The sequence below is a fragment of the Rattus norvegicus genome, chromosome 2 (assembly GCF_021556685.1).
Source record: "Rattus norvegicus strain SHRSP/BbbUtx chromosome 2, alternate assembly SHRSP_T2T, whole genome shotgun sequence".
Lineage (NCBI taxonomy): Eukaryota > Metazoa > Chordata > Mammalia > Rodentia > Muridae > Rattus > Rattus norvegicus.
This window is the reverse complement of record NC_141535.1, coordinates 183,663,444-183,684,741: the sequence shown is the minus strand read 5'-3', so window position 1 is coordinate 183,684,741 and position 21,298 is coordinate 183,663,444. Positions and strand designations below refer to the sequence as shown.

Genomic DNA, 21,298 nt, shown 5'->3' with positions numbered 1-21,298 from the left:
TCCTCCAGACTGATTTCCAGAATGGTTGTACCAGTTTGCAATCCCACCAACAATGGAGGAGTGTTCCTCTTTCTCCACATCCTCGCCAGCATCTGTTGTGCCCTGAGTTTTTGATCTTAGCCATTCTCACTGGTGTGAGGTGAAATCTCAGGGTTGTTTTGATTTGCATTTCCCTTATGACTAAAGACGTTGAACATTTCTTTAGTTATTTCTGAGCTATTCATCATTTGTCAGCTGTGAATTCTTTGTTTAGCTCTGAACACCATTTTTTAATAGGTTCATTTGTCTCCCTCCAGTCTAACTTCTTGAGTTCTTTGTATATTTTGGATATAAACCCTCTATCTGTTGTAGGATTGGTGAAGATCTTTGGCCAATCTGTTGGTTGTCGCTTTGTCCTAACAACAGTATCCTTTGCCTTACAGAAGCTTTGCAGTTTTATGAGATCCCAATTGTCAATTCATTATTTTAGAGCATAAGCCATTGGTGTTTTGTTCAGGAAATTTTCTCCAGTGCCCATGTGTTCGAGATGCTTCCCAACTTTTTCTTCTTTTAGTTTGAGTGTATCTGGTTTGATGTGGAGGTCCTTGACCCACTTGTACTTAAGCTTTGTACAGGGTGATAAGCATGGATCTATGATCTGCATTCTTCTAAATGTTGACCTCTAGTTGAACCAGCACCATTTGGCTCTTTTGTCAAAAATCAAGTGACCATAGATGTGTGGATTCATTTCTGGGTCTTTAATTCTATTCCACTATTCTGTCTGTCTGTCTCTGTACAAATACCAAGCAGTTTTTAGCAGTATTGCTCTTTAATACCGCTTGAGTTCAGGGATAGGGATTCCCCCAGAAGTCCTTTTATTGTTGAGGATAGTTTTGCTATCCTGGGTTTTTTCTTATTGCAGATGAATTTGCAAATTGTTCTGTCCAACTCTCTGAAAAATTGGATTGGTACTTTGATGGGAATTGCATTGAATCTGTAGATCGCTTTTGGTAAAATGGCCATTTTTACAATATTAATCTTGCCAATTCGTGAATATGGGAGATCTTTCCATCTTCTGAGGTCTCCTTCAATTTCTTTCTTCAGAGGCTTGAAGTTCTTATCATACAGATCTTTTATTTGCATGGTTAAAGTCACACCAAGGTTATTTTATATTATTTGGGACTCTTATGAAGGGTATCGTTGCCCTAATTTCTTTCTCAGCTTGTTACTCTTTTGTGTAAAGGAAGGCTAATGATTTATTTGAATTAATTTTATATCCAGCCACTTTGCTAAAGGTGTTTATCAGGTTTAGTAGTTCACTGGTGGAACTTTTGGGATCACTTAAATAGACTATCATATCATCTGCAAATCATGATATTTTGACTTCTTTTTTTTTCTCAATCTGTATCCCTTTGATCTCTTTTTGTTGTCTGATTGCTCTGGCTAGAACTTCAAGAACTATATTGAATAAGTAGGGAGAGAGTGAGCAGCCTTGTCTAGTCCCTGATTATAGTGGGATTGCTTCAAGTTTCTCTCCATTTAGTTTAATGTTAGCGACTGGTTTGGTGTATATGGCTTTTACTATGATTAGGTATTGGCTTTGAATTCCTATTCTTTACAGGACTTTTACCGTGAAGGGGTGTTGAATTTTGTCCAATGCTTTCTCAGCATCTAATAAAATGATCATGTGGATTTGTTTTTTCCATTTGTTTATATACTGGATTATGTTGATTGTTTTCTGTATATTAAACCATCCCTGCATGCCTGGGATGAAGCCTACTTGATCAAGGTGGATGATTGTTTTGATGTGCTCTTGGATTCGGTTTGCCAGAATTTTATTGAGTATTTTTGCATAGATATTCATAAGGGAAATTGATCTGAAGTTCTCTTTCTTTTTTGGGTCTTTGTTTGGTTTATGTATAAGTGTAATTGTGGCTTTATAGAAGGAATTCGGTAGTGCTCCATCTGTTACATTTTTTTGGAATATTTTGGATAGTATTGGTATTGAGGTGTTCTATGAAGGTCTGATAGAATTCTGCCCTAAACCCATATGGACCTGGGCTCTTTTTGGTTGGGAGGCCTTTAATCACTGCTTCTATTTCGTTTGGAGTTATGGGGTTGTTTAAATGATTTATATGTTTCTGATTTAACTTTGGTACCTGGTATCTGTCTAGGAAATTGTCCATTTCCTGCAGATTTTCATGTTTTGTTGGATATAGACTTTTTTATTAGGATCTGCTGATTTTTTGAATTTCCTCTGATTCTGTAGTTATGTCTCCCATTTTATTTCTGATTTTGTTAATTTGGACACACTCTCTGTGTCCTCTCGTTAGACTGGCTAATAGTTTATCTATCTTGTTGATTTTCTCAAAGAATCAACTTTTGGTTCTGTTGATTCTTTCTCTGGTCCTTTTTGTTTCTACTTGGTTGATTTCAGCTATGAGTTTGATTATTTCCTCCCTTCTACTCCTCCTGAGTGTATTTGCTTATTTTTGTTCTAGACCTTTTAGGTGTGCTGTCAAGCTGGTGACATATGCTCTCTCTTGTTTCTTTCTGCAGGCACTCAGAGCTATGTGTTTTCCTCTTAGCACAGCTTTCACTGTGTCCCATAAGTTTGGGTATGTTTTACCTCCATTTTCATTAAATTCTAAGAAGTATTCAATTTCTTTCTTTATTTCTTCCTTGACCAGGTTATCATTGAGTAGAGCATTGTTCAACTTCCATTAATATGTGGGAGTTCTTCCCTTATTGTTATTGAAGACCAGTTTTAGCCCGCGGTGGTCTGATAGGATGCATGGGATTATTTCTATCTTTCTGTGTCTGTTGAGGCCAGTTTTATGACCAATTATAAGGTCACTTTTGGAGAAAGTACCATGAGGTGGTGAGAAGGTATATCCTTTTATTTTAGGATAGAATGTTCTATAAATATCTGTTAAGTCCATTTGGTTCATGACTTCTCTTAGTCTGTTTATGTCTCGGTTTAATTTCTGTTTCCATGATCTGTCCATTGATGAGAGTGGGGTGTTGAAGTCTCCTACTATTATTGTGTGAGGTGCAATGTGTGCTTTGAGCTTTAGTAAGGTTTCTTTTATGTATGTATGTGCCCTTGTATTTGGAGCACAGATATTTAGGATTGACAGTTCATCTTGGTGAATTTTTCCTTTGATGAACATGAAGTGTCCTTCCTTATCTTTCTTGATGACTTTTAGTTGAAAATTGATTTTATTCAATATTACAATAGCTACTCCATCTTGCTTCTTCAGACCTTTTGCTTGGAAGGTTGTTTTCCAGCCTTTCACTCTGAGGTAGTGTCTGTCTTTGTCTCTGAGGTGTGTTTCCTGTAGGCAGCAGAATGCAGGGTCCTGGTTGCATATCCAGTTTGTTAATCTATGTCTTTTTATTGGAGAGTTGAGACCATTGATACTGAGAGATATTAAGGAATAGTGATTACATTCCTTCCTGTTATATTCATATTCATATTTGGATGTGAGATTATGTTTTTGTTCTTTTCTTCTCTGTGTTTTGTTGCCAAGACGATCACTTTCTTGCTTTTTCCTGGGTGCAGCTTGCCTTACCATTTGTTATCCTTTGTAGTGCTGGATTTGTAGAAAGATATTGTGTAAATTTGGTTTTGTCATGGAATATCTTGGTTTCTCCATCTATGGTAATTGAGAGTTTTGCAGGATACAGTAACCTTGACTGGCATTTGTGTTCTCTTAGGGTCTGTATGACATCTGTCCAGGTTCTTCTGGCTTTCACAGTCTCCGGTGAGAAGTCTGGTGTGATTCTGATAGGTCTGCCTTTATATGTTACTTGACGTTTTTCCCTTACTGCTTTTAATATTCTTTCTTTATTTTGTGCATTTGGTGTTTTGACTATTATGTGACAGGAGGATTTTCTTTTCTGGTCCAATCTATTTGGAGTTCTGTAGGCTTCTTGTATGTTTATGGGCATCTCTTTCTTTACATTAGCGAAGTTTTCGTCTATGATTTTGTTTAAGATATTCACTGGTCCTTTGATGTGGGAGTCTTCACTCTCTTCTATACCTATTACTTAGGTTTGATCTTCTTATTGAGTCCTGGATTTCCTGTATGCTTTGGGCCAGTAGCTTTTCCTGTTTTACATTATCTGCATACAGGAAAGACACCTCAGAGACGAAGACAGACATTCCCTCAGTGTAAAGGTCTGGAAAACAGTTTTCCAAGCAAATGGTCCAAAGAAACAAGCTGTAGTAGCCATCAAAATCCCCAGTAAAATTGACTTTCAACCAAAAGTCATCAAAAAGCTAAGGAACTATACGTCATATTCATCAAAGGAAAAATCCTCGAATCAATAAAACTAGGTACTGGTTCCTTGAGAAAATCAACAAGATAGATAAACCCTTAGTCAGACTAATCAGAGGGCACAGAGAGAGTATCCAAGTTAACAAAATCAGAAATTAAAAGGAAGACATAACAACAGAATCTGAGGAAATTAAAAACATCATCAGATCCTACTACAAAAGCATATATTCAACAGAACTGGAAAATCTGGATGAAATCAACAGTTTTCCAGACAAATACCAAGTGCCAAAGTTAAATCAGGATCAGATAAACCATGTAAACCATCCCACAACTCCCAAAGAAATTGAAGCAGTTATTAAAAGTCTCCCAACCTAAAAGATACGAGTACCAGATGGGCTTAATGTAGAGTTCTATCAGACCTTCATGGAAGACCTCATACCAATACTGTCCAAACTATTCCACAAAATAGAAATGGAAGGAGCACTACCAAACTCCCCAATTTCTTCTATGAAGCCACAATTTTGGTTACAGCTAAACCAAACAAAGACCCAACAAAGAAAGAGAACTTCAGACCAATTTCCCTTAGGAATCTTGATATAAAAATACTCAATAAAATTCTCACAAGCTGAATCCAAGTACACATCAAAATGATCATCCATCATGATCTAGAAGCCTTCATCCTAGGAATACAGGGAAGGTTCAATATACAAAAAACCATCAATGTAATCCACTATGTAATCAAACTCAAAGAAAAAAAAGTCTCATGATCAGTTGCTTAGAAAGCATTTGATGAAATTCAGTGCACTTTCATTATAAAGCTTTGAAATGACTAGGAATTCAAGGGCCACAACTAAACATAGTAAAAGCAATATACAGCAAACCAGTAGACAACATTAAACAAAATTGGAAGAAACCTGAAACAACCCCACTAATATCAGGGACTAGACAAGGCTGCCCACTCTCTCCTTACTTATTCAATATAGTTCTCAAAGTCCTAGCCAGAGCAATCAGACAACAAAAGGAGGTCAAATGGATAGAAAATAGAAAGGAAGAGGTCAAAATATCACTATTTTCAAATGATATGATGTTATACTTAAGTGACCCCAGAAAACTATTAAGTCCCATAAACAACTTCAGCAAAGTGGCTGGATATAAAGTTAACTAAATAAATCAGTAGCCTTCCTCTACTTAAAGGATAAGCAGTCTGAGAGAGAAATTAGGGAAATGACAACCTTCACAATAGTTCCAAAGACCATAAAATACCTCGGTGTGACTCTAACCAAGCAAGTAAAGATCTGTATGACAAGAACTTGAAATCTCTGAAGGAAGAAATTGAAGATCTCAGAAAATGGAATTAGAGGAATTAGAGAAAGGATTGAAAGAGCTGAAGGTGCTTGCAACCCCATAAAAACAATAGTACCAGCCAAATAGAGATCCCGGGGAGTAAACCACTACTCAAAGACTACACATGGACAGACCCATGGCTCCAGCTGCATCTGTAGTAGTAGATTGCCTTGTTGGGCACCAATGGGAGGAGAAACTCTCGGCCCTGCCAAGGCTGTAACCCCCAGTGCAGGGGTTTGATGGGGAGGATGGAGCGGAAGTTGGGGAGGTTAACAACCTCATAGAAGAGGGGAGGGGGATGGGATAGGGATCTCATGGACAGGAAACTGGGAAAGGGAACACCATTTGAAATATAACTAAAAATATCCAATAAAAAGAAAAACAATAAACATTAAGAACAAACTAGGGAAGAACATGCACTTGAGGTAAGAGGTCCTCTGCCTTTTATCTTGAGCCTCCACATAGCTCCCTAAGGCATTGTTCACCACATGCAATGTTCTGTTGACAGTGTTCCAACACTCCCTTCCATGGTCATAAATTCATTCCTTCTTGGCAACAGGTTTAATGAAAGAATGTCTGCTATTTGTCACCTGCTGTGGTGGTTTCAAAATGTTTGGCCCATGGTAAGTGACACACTTCCTCTATCAAGACTACCCTTCTTCAATAACACCACAACCCCTAGTAGTGATACTTTCAGTGCCAAAAATTTTCAAGCTACCACACCTGCCCTTCTCCTCCTGAGTCCCCATGCTCTCCCTTTCACCTCAGTTCCCAAATTCTTCTGGAGGAGAAGAGTCAGTGGTAAGCTCCAGGTAAGAAGGAACAACCCCCTTGAGGTAGGTACGAAAAATAAAGGGAGGCCAATCTGACCATCAATGAGAAAGAACTAGGTTCAGATCAAATCATAACAATTTTTCAGAAAGGCATTACTTTCTTTGTTAGTTTTGCTATATAAGAATTTTAATGGGACACAAGAATTATGAGGATTATTTGTTCTAACTGTGTATCTAAAACAAAATCAAGATTTAGATACATAAACTAAATAGAAGCAAAAAGAAAATTTTTTATTATTGCCATATACTTCCAGCCCTGTGTCTAGCTCTTTCCATATATCTTTCTCTTGCATAAGAGACAGTCTATTTACTGTAGATTATCCTGTTTCTAGGTCAACAATTCCTAAGAATTCATTTAACCATTTAAAACTAAATATTTCTAAATTTTATATACAATTACTTCTATAGAGAAAGAAATAGAAGCAAATGGAAAGTACATAATTAACTCCAAGTTATCTTGTCTCCAGAAGGATCACATACCCCAGAGATATTTAAGTGTCTGATTTCTGAACTTATTGTTTATTTCTAAGGGATAGAAGGGAAGTAGATGCATCTTTTAATAATATCTTTCTTTCTCTGTCGCTTAATTTCTTCTGTGCTCATTCATTCATTTATTTATTTGAGGGAAGCTATTCTGTCCACACTGCTCTCTCACTTACCCTTAATTCCAGGATGGTCTTGAACCCCTGTCTTCCTATCTCTATTTCTGGAAAGCTAGCACTGAGGCAAGAAAGTTATCTTGTCATATCTAGGTGAATAATGTCACCAACCAAGGAGGCATGATACATAAGGAAGAAAATGTATAGAAGCATTGAAAGGACAGCAGAGGAGGCTTTCATGAGTCTGGCTGGGATCCCAAGCCTGGCATTGTGGCAACATCTAGAGGCTGGAAAGGACAGCAGCCTCCAGTATACTGCTGAGGGCTGAATGAGAGACCCTCTAAATTTCTGTCTTTCATCTTCTGCACTAATGCATTATGGAAAAAGCACTAAGCTTGTCGGCTTCTTACCATGGCAGCATTGAAGAGTAGCTTCAGCTTTTTGTCCTATGGGTCAATTGTAGTTTGGTGAGAGTATATTTATCAAAATGGTTAACAAAACCTATGACTCTTCCCTTTTATTTAGGCAGTGACATGATAATAGCCTTTCCAAGAAATGGAAGAAACTGTTTTTCAAAAGATAAAGTATAGGATAGTGTTAAGACTGTATGTTTTTAATGCAAATGTTAGAGTACACAACGGATGCACAAAGGGGCAACTGAAGAGTATGAGAGTCTGCTGTTGCTACTCATGCGATTCACCACAAAGTGATTATCACTCACAACTGTCAGAAGACTACACTTCACAAGGCAACTTTAAATGTAGATATCATTGTAAATGACGGACAATTCCTCAAAACAACAACAACCAAGGCCAATAAACAACAAACAACTAAAACCAATAATCAACTAAAACCAATAGTCTGTATTTTAGACATTTTTAATTAGCCCACAGGTGCACGGGACAGAATGTTGCTTTTCAGTTTCTATCACAATGTTATGCCAGGTTGTCTGGAGTGTCAGTCACAGTGAATTTTCTCCTGAATTAGACAACTGTAAACCTGGTCTGTAGACTTTGACTTCTCCTGTGTCTCCTCCACTGCCCTGTAAGTGAATTTATAGACCCTATAAGAAGGAACCAGTGAAACTAAGGTTGCTATTCAGTGGGCCTCCTAGAATCTGCTCCTGAAAAATATAGGCTAAATCTATGTCTGAAGGTGTCAGCAGTAGGAACAGGTAAGGACCAATTGCATTTAACTGAATTAATTTTATCATTATATTAATTCTATTATTTATATTATTATATAAATAACATTATTCTACAAACTGAAAACAGGGCTTTGTGCTTGCAGGGTAACATGCTTTAATGCTCATCCATGTACCCTTAGACTGAGAGTAGTTCTTATAACTCTTTTAAAAGTGACACCTGTGACAAAATATCATTAAGAAAATACACACTAATGTATGGATGTTCCCAACCTTTATTGGTGTATCACTATGACTACATTAGTTATAACAAATATGTCACACCCATGTAAGATTCCACTAAGACAACGTTCATTTAAGGGAGAAGGAACATAAGGAAGAGCAGAGAAGGAACATGAATTACTGGATGATTGTTCAATTATTATATGAGATGAAAATTCTCTATGAATGTTTTGAGTAAGAAAAAGATCTAGGTCCTGAAAAATTTTAGCTTCTGTTACTTGTAGGTGAAGAATTCACTCCTAACTAGTTATTTCTGAGGTTTGTATGGGTGGTTTAAAACTCCTCTCCATTGTAGCTGATTCAATCTGTATTCTTTCCATTTCTCCTGAGCTGTTCTGCCTTGCCTGGTACTAACTTTCAACAACTGTTGTACTCTTCTGACTCCTTTTTCTTCTGTGAATCATTCTATATTTCCCAGTAGATCCATTTCGCTCTCTTAAACCAATCTCTGAAAAACTCTCCTGGAAAAACTGCCTCCTCTCTTACTTTTCTCTCTGTACTGGTTTCTTTTTCTTCATTATTTACTTTATTTACATCACAAATGTTGCCCCATTCCAGTTTATCGTTGCAGAGTTCTTTGCCACCCTTCCCACTCCCCAAATAACAGACAGGAGCCTATTTGACATAACTCATAGCAGGGTGTTTTTTTTTTTTTTCTTTTCTAGCTCAGGTGCACTCCCACTCCTGCCAGCCCAATGCACCACAGTCAAGAAATATCATTTTGGGGGTGAAAGAGTACTGAATGTGTTCCTGTGAAGACATCCTATGTACTTAAGTTACCTAAAAAATGGAGGGGATGTCTTTTAACATTTTTTGGCTAAAGTTGAAGTAGACATATCTAGTTCAAAGATAGAATCTTTGGGTAGAAGAAAACATATTTAATCTGAGTCTTGAGGCAGGAAAACACACACCTTTAGTCAAGATCTTAAGACTCGAAAACACAGCATTAACTGGGCCCCATTTCTCTTGCAGGCCTATATAAGTATATGGGAGAAGGAAGCTTTGAGTCTTTGCCTGCCTGCTCTCATCTTACTAGCAAGCTCATTTCTTCACTGGCATCTGAACCTTCAGGATTCTGTCTGATACTTGAAGACCTGAGACTTCAAACCTTGTGGAATAAGTAAGTATTGATTTAGCCATCCTTATATTAACTTTACCTCTGCCTACAGATTTTTCTCATACATCTACTTTCTATTTATATAGAGAAATTCATTCTCTTTGTTTGCTATAGGATCCCAATTAATACAACACAATCGAAATGAGAGTGTTTACACATTTCCAAACACTTCCAAAGTTGGATAGAATAGTCAAAACTAGTTACCATCGACTTAAGATTCAATAAATATACACAGGGACATACAGACACACGACAGGGGTAGGGGGGTAATAGAGACTGAGAGAGACACAAACACAGAGAAAGAGTGATACAGACAGAAACATATGTATGTGTATATATATATATATATATATATATAGAGAGAGAGAGAGAGAGAGAGAGAGAGAAAGAGACAGAGAGACAGAGAGACAGAGAGGGACAGAGAAATTTAACAGTCATAGTGGGTCTGATTTATCTACGGTAGAACAATTATGGAAACCTAGAGAAACTGCATAGAAATTCAAGTTCACTAGAATATAAAAGCGGCAATTTATCAGAACCAGGAAATAAAATCTAAAGGGTACTCTATAATCGTATCCTACAGAGTGAAGAGTAACTTCTATTACTTCTTTATGATCAACTTTATCCTCCAAACTACCGCCAGAAGACATGTCAGGGGACCTGGAAGTCAAGAGCTGTGGCTACACACACATCAGTGTTCAGAAATTCTGCCGAGTGGACCAGTAGCAACTTTTCATTTCGCATGGATGGAATTCAGGAAAATATTTGAAGCCCAGTGTTCTCATTAGAGGCCAATGAAGAAGGACAATGGTGTTGATGAAGAAAGCAAAGAGTACTTGTCTGTTTACCTGAGTTTTCTCAGTTGTCCAGAGAGCTCAGTTTGGGCAAAGTTGTAGTTCTGGATCACCCAAGGAGAGAATCATCAAATTTCAAAGATGCCAAATGTTTTAAGGTTTCTGCCAAAGGAACAATGGGGATACAAAAAGTTCTTCCTTAGAGATTGTAACCCCCACCTCGTCCAGCAAGGAAGACGCAACACAGTTGGATTCTTCTCAACAGCCTTTATTACAGGAACACCTCATTGTTGATACGGGGGCCCAGAGGAACAAAGGCACTGGCCTTATATACAAGATAGGCTGTGGCTATAAACTTGTCCTCTAGGGATTGGTGAAGCATGAAATACCTTATTAGCATGAATATCACCCTGGCCTTGTAGATGCCGGAGGAATGCCAAGGACATGCGCTTTGAGGTGTTAACCACAAACAACCACCAGATGTCAGCGCCATCTTTTATCTATATGTGCCGCTCCCTACAACTCCTCCTTTTTTGTATTATAAAAAAAAAAAAAAGAAGACCCATTAAGTGGAGGTAGTGGTCTGAGAGAGATCAGACATGTCTCACAGAGTGCCCAGCTAGGCTATGGCGAGCCACTCTTTCAGTTGGGACTGCACCCTAATGGCTAGAAATGAACTTATGGTGTAACACACCATTCTGGGCTATATGTGTGTTTTTATTGGGGGAGAAACTGGGCAGAGGGGCATTTGACCAGCCCATATGTTCAAACGGGGTGTAGCCACCTATGCCTATGAGTGGTCTAGATCAGGGTGTCATGTCAATATTGTCATTGCTCCTGTCTTAGGTTGTTCCTCTCGGCAGCTTGGCCTTACCCGTCGTAGAGTTACCCTATCGCCACCGGGCCCCGTGACTTAGGTTGGTCCGAGCCCGAGGAAAGTTGCCCGTCTCTGGATACAATGACTTCACATGACAGTGACAAAATATGATCTAGGGCGAACTCTTAATTTTTCAAAGAGGCCAGCCATATGTTGGGAGAAGCACCACTTTCAATGGCAACCATAGCCCAGTAAACAATCGCTTTGTGTCTGGCATGCTCTCGTTGTAAACAGCAAAAGAGCCATAGACATACTCCACATCCCAAGAGGACAATGGCCCCCCAGGCAAACATGCCAGCCCATTCTTTAAAAAAGGAGAAAGCATTGGTAATCCATGAGGTGAAATCTCCAAATGTGATGGGCTCCATTCTAGTGTTGTTGAGAACAGCAATCTGCATCAGCAATTGTCTCGATAATTGCTCCGCTTTCATGGACCAGTTTCCTTTCAGATAATTTGAGATTTCTTTGCTCTGTTGAGAATACTGAGAAAAGATAGCTTGCAAAGGAGTAATGCATAAACCTCTAAGGGAGGAAACACAGGACAGCTGTGTCATATGATATAATGCCTCAATTTGTTCTTGAATTAAATCCATTCGTTGATTAGTTAATAGAAAGCCAGATGCCAAGTGGGCATTAAATTCTTCTTGTATCTCTAATGCCACTGCGGTTCTTTCCACAATCTGATTGATAGTCTCAACCGTCTGCACTTGATTAGTCATAGCAATCGCGGCTGTTGTTCCTGCAGTGGCTGATAGTACAATGGCTGAAATTATAGCTGCTGTAATACCAAAATCCCTTTTGGTTCTTATTAAATGAAGTATGGTAAACTTATCTGGAGTTACTTCCACAAGGATAGGCAATATCCTGAGGGTATAAAGTTTTTAATCCACATATGTGGGGTTGCTCATCCCCACAGGGAGAGGCAATACGAAACCCAAAAAGCACACAACTTTTATTCATTACAGAGGACAGACTTCAGCAACATTTTTAGCTGGCTTATTCTCTCTGGTCATGCACAGGACAAAGGATCTTGTCAGGTATTGGCTGGCCTGCTCAAGGGGCAGTTCTTGCCTCAGTTAGATATTTTCCTCATCCAGTGCTACAACTGACCTTGGTGTATCACTGGGAATGGGCGAAGTTGGCACAGCCCTTAGGTGGGGAGGTGAACTAGGTGTTCGGGCAGGGTCAGGATGACATCTTGGGGTTGTTCTCAGAATTTACCACAGGGAGGGGTAGGGAGTTTTTCCAAGAACAATTGGGGTTTTTTTTTGTCCTAATTAGCTTGGCCTTGGTCAGTGAGGCCTGATCATTCTTGACTCAATTTCTTGATCACCAAAACTATATCATATCACTTGGCATTCTGACATCAGATGTATCTCTCAGAAAGGTCACAAGTTTGTCATAGGCATCCTGACCACCAGATATATTTCTCAACACCTTGTTTTTACAGCTTTGTTTTTCAAATCTATGAAACTATCAAACCTTATTTCTTCAGTGTCAATTATCTTCTTCTCCTCTTAAATATAATGCCAGAGACACATGGTTAAAGCTGCTTAGTTCTCCTGCTTGCAGGAATAGGAATTTGGCCCACTTCTTCTATTACACCATCACTAGCTTCCTCTTTTCTAAATCCTTCACTGTCTAAAGTTGGCTCTCCTGGATGTTGCTCTGTAGATTGACCATGAATTTAGACATCTGTGAACCAGTCTCCTGGGATTAAAGGTCTGTACCTCCACACCTGTATTTAAGCTTTGCCTCACCTAGAATTTGCTCTGTTCTAGTCTGGCATTGAAATCGGAGCTTTGCTTGTCTTTCCCTTCTAGGATTAAAGGTTTGTACTAAGTTGCCTGGTGCTAACTTAACTGGGTGGGAACTTGCCCCAAGGTCATTATTTCCTTAATTTTATTTAATATCCTTGTACACAGGATTCAGCTCCATTTCACTTCCTGGTGTCCTTTAATACTCGAATCACATAATTTGTTTCCTCCTTTTTCAACTTCCTTTTCTCATTAAAATGCTCTTCCTAAGAGTAAATTTTAGTAACCATACAAGAGAACTTACACTAGGCTGTTTTGAGTCTTTCTTTTTCAAGGAAATTAATCTAAATCTCTTCACTTCAACCTCAGATAGACACTTCAGACAAGGGCAAAATGTGGCCACATTCTTCACCAAAATACCACAAAAGAAGCGTTTATAACAGATACAGAAATTCTTCTCCTCTGAAACCTCTTGGGCCAGGCCTGCACAATTCAAATTACTCTCAGTAACAAAATCTACTCCATTTCTACTAAGATGGTCCATTAAGCCCCGTTTAAAACATTTTATGGATTTTCTCCAAATCTACATTCCCCCAAATAAAAGCTTGATCAGGCCTATCACAGCAATACCCGGCTCCTGGTACCACCTTCTATCCTAGTTAGCGTCATATTGCTGTAAACAGACACCATGACCAATGTAAGCTTTATAAAGGACAACAAATATTTGGAGCTGGCTTACAGTTTCCAAAGTTCAGTCCATTATCATCAATGAGGGAGCATGGCAGTGTCACAATATCCAGGCAGGCATGGTGCAGGAGGAGCTGAGTTCTACATCTTTACCCAAAGGAAGCCAGAAACACACTCAGAATCTTCAGTCATCTAAAACAAGTTCCTCCAAGTGCAACCCCACAGTGATGCACTTCCTCCAACAAGGCCATGCCTTGTAATAGTGACACTCCTCGGCCAAGCATTCTGAAATCATCACAAATAGAAATATTTTATCCAGCACTTTCATTTCCTCTGGGTCAAAATGGATCTGTGCTCCTCTTTGGTGAAGAAATGTTTACCATTTGGGAGTATGGGCATTCAGAAATAACCATAAATGAATCCGACTTATTCCAAAATCGATCGTTTTTGGCTAGACCTGGATAGGTCTTGGTGGCTGTTGCCCCTGTACCCAAGTTTATTATTTGAAATTTGCACTGATGCTTTTTTCAAGACAGAATTTTGTGCCCTGTGCCACTGAAAACTATCTGGCTATCCCCTCCTCCTTTAAGTTTACCCAGGGCATGGAATGGAGCTGAGCCATAAGGCTCTCAGTCATATAGTTCTTCCTATTTAAAGTTATAGGACATTGATTACCAGCAAAACAATACAGGCATGGAAGTTCCTGACAGATATCAGGGTCTGTTTGTTGAAAAAAAGCCAAGCTTCCCACTGACAATTTTCTCTCATTTCTGGGTTCTACAGTATATAAATCTTATGGGCTTCAAACAGTTCTTTTTAAATATTCTGTAGAGCTCTCATTATTTCACCTGGTTACCATAGGTAAATTTATAGGCCAACTTGATTGAAGCTTCCCTGAGGCTCATCCAAAAGAATCTGGTAGTAGACACATATACTCTCCCTATCTTCAACAGCCTTAAAATCCCAGTTGGGTATGGTCAAAGTTAAGGCTGTATCAAGATTTGCCTGGACTTGTATGGGCAGACCATTTACCTCTGGAACCAATTTCCAAGCTTCTCTGACAATTCTCTCACTTTCTTTAGCTGCAAAAAGAACCTGGAACTGTTGTTGACAGTCATCCCAGGTGGGATTATGAGTCAACATGATTGAATCTAAAAGACCTAGGGGATCTGAGGGTCTTTTTGAAAATGGAGGGAGGGGATCTACGACTTACAATTATAAAGGTCATTACTGGTTAATGGTACATAGGACACAAACTGTCTCCCCTGTACATTTGGGTGTTCAGAAGACTAGAGGAGTAAGGTCATAGCAGAGTCAATCCCTCTGGGGAGAATCACATGAATATGTGTTGAACTCATATTAGGTAAGGACACTAATACTCATCAAAGTAAAAACGCCTAAGCTGCCATTTAAATTCTCACTATGTGTGCACCAAATCAAAGGCATCAAAGTATAGCAGCAGCCATTAAAATCTCCCCATCAAAAAATGCTCAGGTCCATAATTTTCATCTGCTATTCTAAAAGGCATTATAGCATATACTCCTGAAATCATTTCACAAAATAAAAAGAGAAAGATATTTCCCACTCAATTTTATGAGAGACTACAGTGACAGTGATATCGAAAACATGCATCATTTTCCCTTATGGACTCATGCAAACATAATCATTAAATAATTTGAAGAACACATGAAAAATAACAATTACAAAAACAAAGTAGGCTTTGTCTCAAGGTGATGGTAATTCAATATACAAAAATCTATAAAATTTAATTGGTCACATAGACTAACTGAAGGAATAAAAAGCAATACAAAAGGAAACAAACAAAAAGCAAAAAAACATGATCATTAAACAGGATCAATACATGGTCTTTAAGAAGCTATGCCTTAATGATAAAAGTTCTCCACAGATTGGCACACTGATGATATGGTTAAATATAATAATGGCAATATAGATGAACCCCATATCAATATCAACTTAAATGGGGAGAAACTGAAAGCCCTTGTACAAAAGCAAAGGTCAGTCAAGGTTTCTCATTCGCTTAAATAGATTCAATACAAGAGCTGGTCTTAATTGAAACAATAAGGCAACTGGCAATTAAGAGGATAAATACAGTAAAGTTGAAAGAATTTTTATTTGCAGATAGAAACTACACATGAATTAGGTGAAAAACTTTACACATCAGTTAATACATTTAAGTTAGTTCACCTATTCTACTCATTCCAAAGCAAACAGGTTTCTGCAAAGAAAGTCAGTTAGGATATGATTCAGGCCAGGTGAATTCCAGGTCCGAGACATCAGACAAGAATAAAACAACATCAATAGGATAGGTGTCAGGTAGAGTGTCCAAGACCCTAGTGCTGCACTTACCCTACACACCATTTTGAAGTATTACAGCTCTGTGAAATCCATAGCCACCATGCTGCCTTGCCCCAGATTCACTGTAAGTGTTCCAGTCAAACTTAATCTAAACAGAAGTCATTGTTAAAAACACTTGTTATAGCTGTTAGCAGCCAGGTGCAGGCCATAGCTGACGAGCTCCTACAATATTTTTTGGCATTTGAGTGAGGGCTCCAAGGAAAAACAATGTACAGGAGCCAGGGTGTGAAATGCTTCCTCCACCAAGTGGGGATGTGACTCCACCACTGAATTCCACACCAAGGTCTCAGAGACTTCAAAAGCATGAAGTATAATGAAATCCATGGCCCTAGTCTTCAGGTGCTCTGTGCTGTGGAGGTCAGCCAGGATGAGAGTTGGTACAGCATTCTTCACAGAGAGGTTCCTGCACAGGGAATCCTCACAAATGACCTTGAAGTCCTGCAGGTCATACTTATCAGCAGCTGCCAAAAAGCCAGTGGCCATTGAGTGGCTGTGGAGGTGTGGTGCCTTCCCTGTGTAAATGAAGGCCATCATTTCCTTAAAGACTTGCAGGTGAATGTCATGGATCTCAATGTGGTTTGTTAGGCGCTCCAGCATTTCATGTTCAAACATGGTTCTGAAAACTGGAGAGTGAGCTACTAGGACGGCTTGTGAGCTCTGAATTCCTGACCACCTACAACAAGGGTGCAGTCTGTGAAGAGGGAATTTTCCCACGGCTCTCATATATCATTGGCCAACATCTGTGTTGGATCCTTGATTGCAGGTGTCATGTTATGTCCAGGCCTGCTAAAGGAGGGTCCTAGTATGGAAACCTTGAAACACAGGATGAGCTGGTCTTCACGGAGAAGCCATTGCCTATGGGAGAAGAGGAAATCTCGAAGGATGAATTTTCTCCATCCCCATTGTTGGTTTGGAAGAAACCTTAAAACCTTTGGGATCTTTGTAATTTGATGTTTCTCTCCTTGAGCATTTATGATCCAGCATTGGAACTTTGCCAAAACTGGGCTCTTTGGACAACTGTGCAAACCCAGGCATACAGACAGTTAATCTTTGCTTTCTTCATCAACACTGTTTCAGTGTATTCACCAACACCATTGTACTTCTTCATTGGCCTCAAATGAGAACACTGGGCTTGTAATAATTTCCCAAATTCCATCCATACAGAATGAAAAGTTGCTAATGGTCCACTTGTAGCAGAATTTCTGAACACTGATATTATAGCCACAGATATTCTAGCCACAGATCTTGGCTTCCAGGTCCCCTGACATATCTTCTGGAGGTAGTTGGGAGGTTAAAGTTGATCTGAAAGAAGTAATGGAATGTACTCTTTCCTCTGTAAGATACAATTATAGATAGCCTTTTGATTTTATTTTGAATATCTGCTAAATTGCCCCTTTCATATTCTTGGAAATGTCTATTTCTATGTAGGTTCTGTAGGTTTCCATATTTGTTCTACAAAAGATAAAACAGACCCAATGTAACTGTTAAATCTCTCTCTCTCTCTCTCTCTCTCTCTCTCTCTCTCTCTCTCTCTCTCTCTCTCTCTCTCTGTCTTGCGTGTGAGTGCTCTCTCTCCCTCTCTCTCCCCTTGTTTGTGTCTGTGTGTCTCTGTATTTCTGTGTTTGTGTCTCTCTCAGCCTCTACCACCCCACCAAACCTACCATGGTTCTGTATATATCTCTGCATGTTCATTGAATCTTAGATCAATGGTAACTAGGTTTGACTATTATATCCAACTTTGGAACTGTTAGGAAATGTGTAAACACTATCATTTCAACTATGTTGTACTAATCAGGGGCATTTACTAAACAGGAAGAATAAATTTCTCTATATAAGTAGAAAGTGGATGTATGAGAAAAATCTGTAGGCAGAAGTCAAACTAATGTAAAGTTGGCTAATTTTAATACTTACTTATTCCACAAGATTTGAAGTCTCAGGTCCTCTTCAGAATTCAACAGAATCCTGCAGAAGTAAATTCAGATGCCAGTGTAGAAATGAGCTTGCTAGTAAAGTGAGAGCAAGCAGGCAGACTCACAGCATCCTTCTTCTATGTACTTTTATAGGCCTGCAAGAGAAGTGGGGCCCAGTTAACGGTGTGTCTTCTAGACTTAAGATTTGGATTCATGGTATATGTTTTCCAGACTCAAGACTCAGATTAAAGGTGTGTTTTTCTACCCAAAGAGTCTGTAGTTGAACTGGATCTACTGCAACTTATGCCACAAACTGTTAAAAGGCATCCCCTCTCGTTTTTTATGTTACTTGAGTCCACAGGAAGTCTAAACAGGAGGACGTTCGGTACTCTTTCACCACTAAAATGATGTTTCATGACTGTGGTGCATTGGGGCGGTGGGAGGGGTGGGGGTGCCTGAGCTAGAAAGGAAAATAAAGGACTTGCTATGAGTTTTGTCAGATAGGCTCCTGTCTATTATTTGGGGAAGGGGATGGTGAAGAACTCTGCAAGGATAAACTGGAATTTGCATTCCAAATATATTTATTTACATTTGGGATGTAAATAAATAAAATAAATAATGAAGAAAAAGAAACCAGTACAGAGAGAAAAGTAAGAAGGGAGGCAGTTTTTCCAGGAGAGTTTTTCAGAGACAGGTTGAAGAGAGAAAAATGGAGACACAGGGAAAGACAGAATGATTCAGAAAACAAGAAAGGAGCCAGAAAAGTACAATAGTTGGTGAAAGTTAGTATGTGGCAAAGAAAAGCAGCTATGGAAAAACTGAAATAATTCAGATTGTATCAGGTACAATTGAGAAGAGTTTTAAACTACCCACCCAGACCTCAGAAAAAACTAAATAGGAATGACTTATTCACCTATAAGTATCAGAGGCTAAATTTTTTTCTAGGCCTAGAATAGACTTAGTGTCTAGAAGCTTCAAGAGATGACAATAAATACAGATAATAATAGTTATTTTTACTATAAAAACACTAGAAAGTCTTCAGCTGCTCTAAACCAGATGTGACAGCTGAGCTGTTCCATGAACGGAAAGGAAAGACCACTTGTCCCTCAAAGAATACATGCCCATTTATCTCTTTGTGTTTTTCTCTTTTTATGGTTTTTTTCTTTTTTTGCTGATACACAGCCATTTCTGACATTTTCAAGATATAACAAAGCTGTGACTTTCCTTCAGACAGGGGTGTAGCTTCAGCACCATCTTCATTGAGGGCAGTCTGCTGAGTGACTGCCATCTTTGTTGTGGGCAGGTAAGGTTTTCCTATGCTATTGTTTCAGCACCAGCTTAGCTAATGCAGACCATATGACTGGTTGTAGCTTCAGTGCCATCTTTTTAATGACAGGCCAGTGGCCATCTACCATATTTGCTTTTGGCAGTTATGTAAACATTGCCTCCTTACATTAGAACAGTCTGAATCGCTAATTTCTATCCTGATTTGGTAAATCTTTATATAATATTAATTTAACCATTTGCAACAGTAAAAATTTAAAGATCACAGCATTAATGATTGCATAACTCATATGCTTAATAGATATTCACTATCAATCTTGTCAGAAATCTGCTCAATGTAACCATATATGTTTAGAGTTATCAGGACAGAGAATCCTATGCATAGATGTTACAACTGCCCCACCCCCACCCACCAAGATCTCTGAGAAGAAATAGACATAGTTACAAGACTGCCTAGATTGTGGTATGATAACCACTGAGAAACAGTGCTCCATTGCCTTGCTGCTCCCATTTATCAGCCTACACTGCTTTCTGGCTCCTTTCTTGTTCTCTGAATCATTCTGTCTTTCCCAGTGTCTCCATATCTCTCTCTTCAACTCATCTCTGAAAAACTCTACTGGAAAAACTGCCTCCTCTCTTACTTTTCTCTCTGTACTGGTCCCTTCCTTCCTTCCTTCCTTCCTTCCTTCCTTCCTTCCTTCCTTCCTTCCTCCCTCCCTCCCTCCCTTCCTTCCTTCCTTCCTTCCTTCCTTCCTTCCTTCCCCTCTCTCTCTCTCTCTCTCTCTCTCTCTCTCTCTTTCTCTCTCTCTCTCTGTCTCTCTTTCTTTCTATCCCAAATGTTACCCCATTCCAGTTTACCATTGCAGAGTTCATTACTCCCCACCATAATAAAAAACAAAAAACAAAAACAAAACAAAAACAAATTAACAAAAAAACAAAACAAAACAAAACAAAACAAAAAACATAGACAGGAACCTATCTGAAGGAACTCACAGTAGGGTCTTTATTTTCTTTTCCAGCTCAGGCACCATCCCCCCACCATCCAATGCACCACAGCCTTGAAACATCATTTTGGTGGTGAAGGAGTACCAAATGTCTTCTGTTCAGAATACCTGTGGACTTAAGTAACCTAAAAAACTGGAGGGGATGCACTTTAACATTGTTTTGACTTAACTTGAAGTAAATAGATGTAGATCAAATACAGACTCTTTGGGTAGTAAAAGACACCTTTAATCTGAGTCTTGATGCATGAACACAGACACCTTTAATCTAGATCTTAAGACTAGAAGGCACACCACTAACTGGACCCCACTTCTGTTGCAGCCTATGTAAGTTACAGGAAGGAAGCTTTGAGTTGTTTCCTGCTCACTCTCATCTTACTAGCAAGCTCATTTCTTCACTGGCATCTGAACCTACTTCTTCAGGATTCGGGTTGATACTGAAGAAGACCTGAGACTTCAAACCTTGTGGAATAAGTAGGTATTGGTTTTATCCAACTTTATATTACCTTGACCTTTGCCTACAGATTTCTCTCATACCTCCACTTTCTATTTATATAGAGAAATTCATTCTTTATGTTCACTAAAGAACCATGATTAATAAAACACAATCGAAATGAGTGTGTATATACATTTCCCAACTCTTCCACAGTTGAATAGAATAGCCAAAATTAGTTACCATTGACCTAAGATTCAATAAATACACACACAGAGATGTACACACATATGGCGGGGTATGTGAGGATGGTGGAGACTGAGAGAGACACAAACACAGAGAGACAGACAGAGACAAACACACACACACACACACATGTTTAACAGTCACTGTGGGTCTGTATTATGTTCAGTAGAACAAATATGGAAACCTAGAGAAACCTATAGAAATACAAGTTTCCAAGAATATAAAAGGGACAATTTACCAGACAGTGAAAATAAAAGCTAAAGGATATCTACAACTGTATCCTAGAGAATGAAGAATAATTTCTATTACTTCTTTCAGATCAACTTTAACCTCCAAACTACCTCCAGAAGAC

The 21,298-nt window shown here is 38.9% G+C and overlaps 1 pseudogene; it reads right to left on the bottom strand.

Annotated features, from left to right (window-relative positions):
* Positions 1-16,234: 16,234 nt before the first annotated feature.
* LOC147996403 (TD and POZ domain-containing protein 2-like) lies at positions 16,235-17,340 on the bottom strand (annotated as a pseudogene).
* Between the last annotated feature and the right edge of the window lie 3,958 nt (positions 17,341-21,298).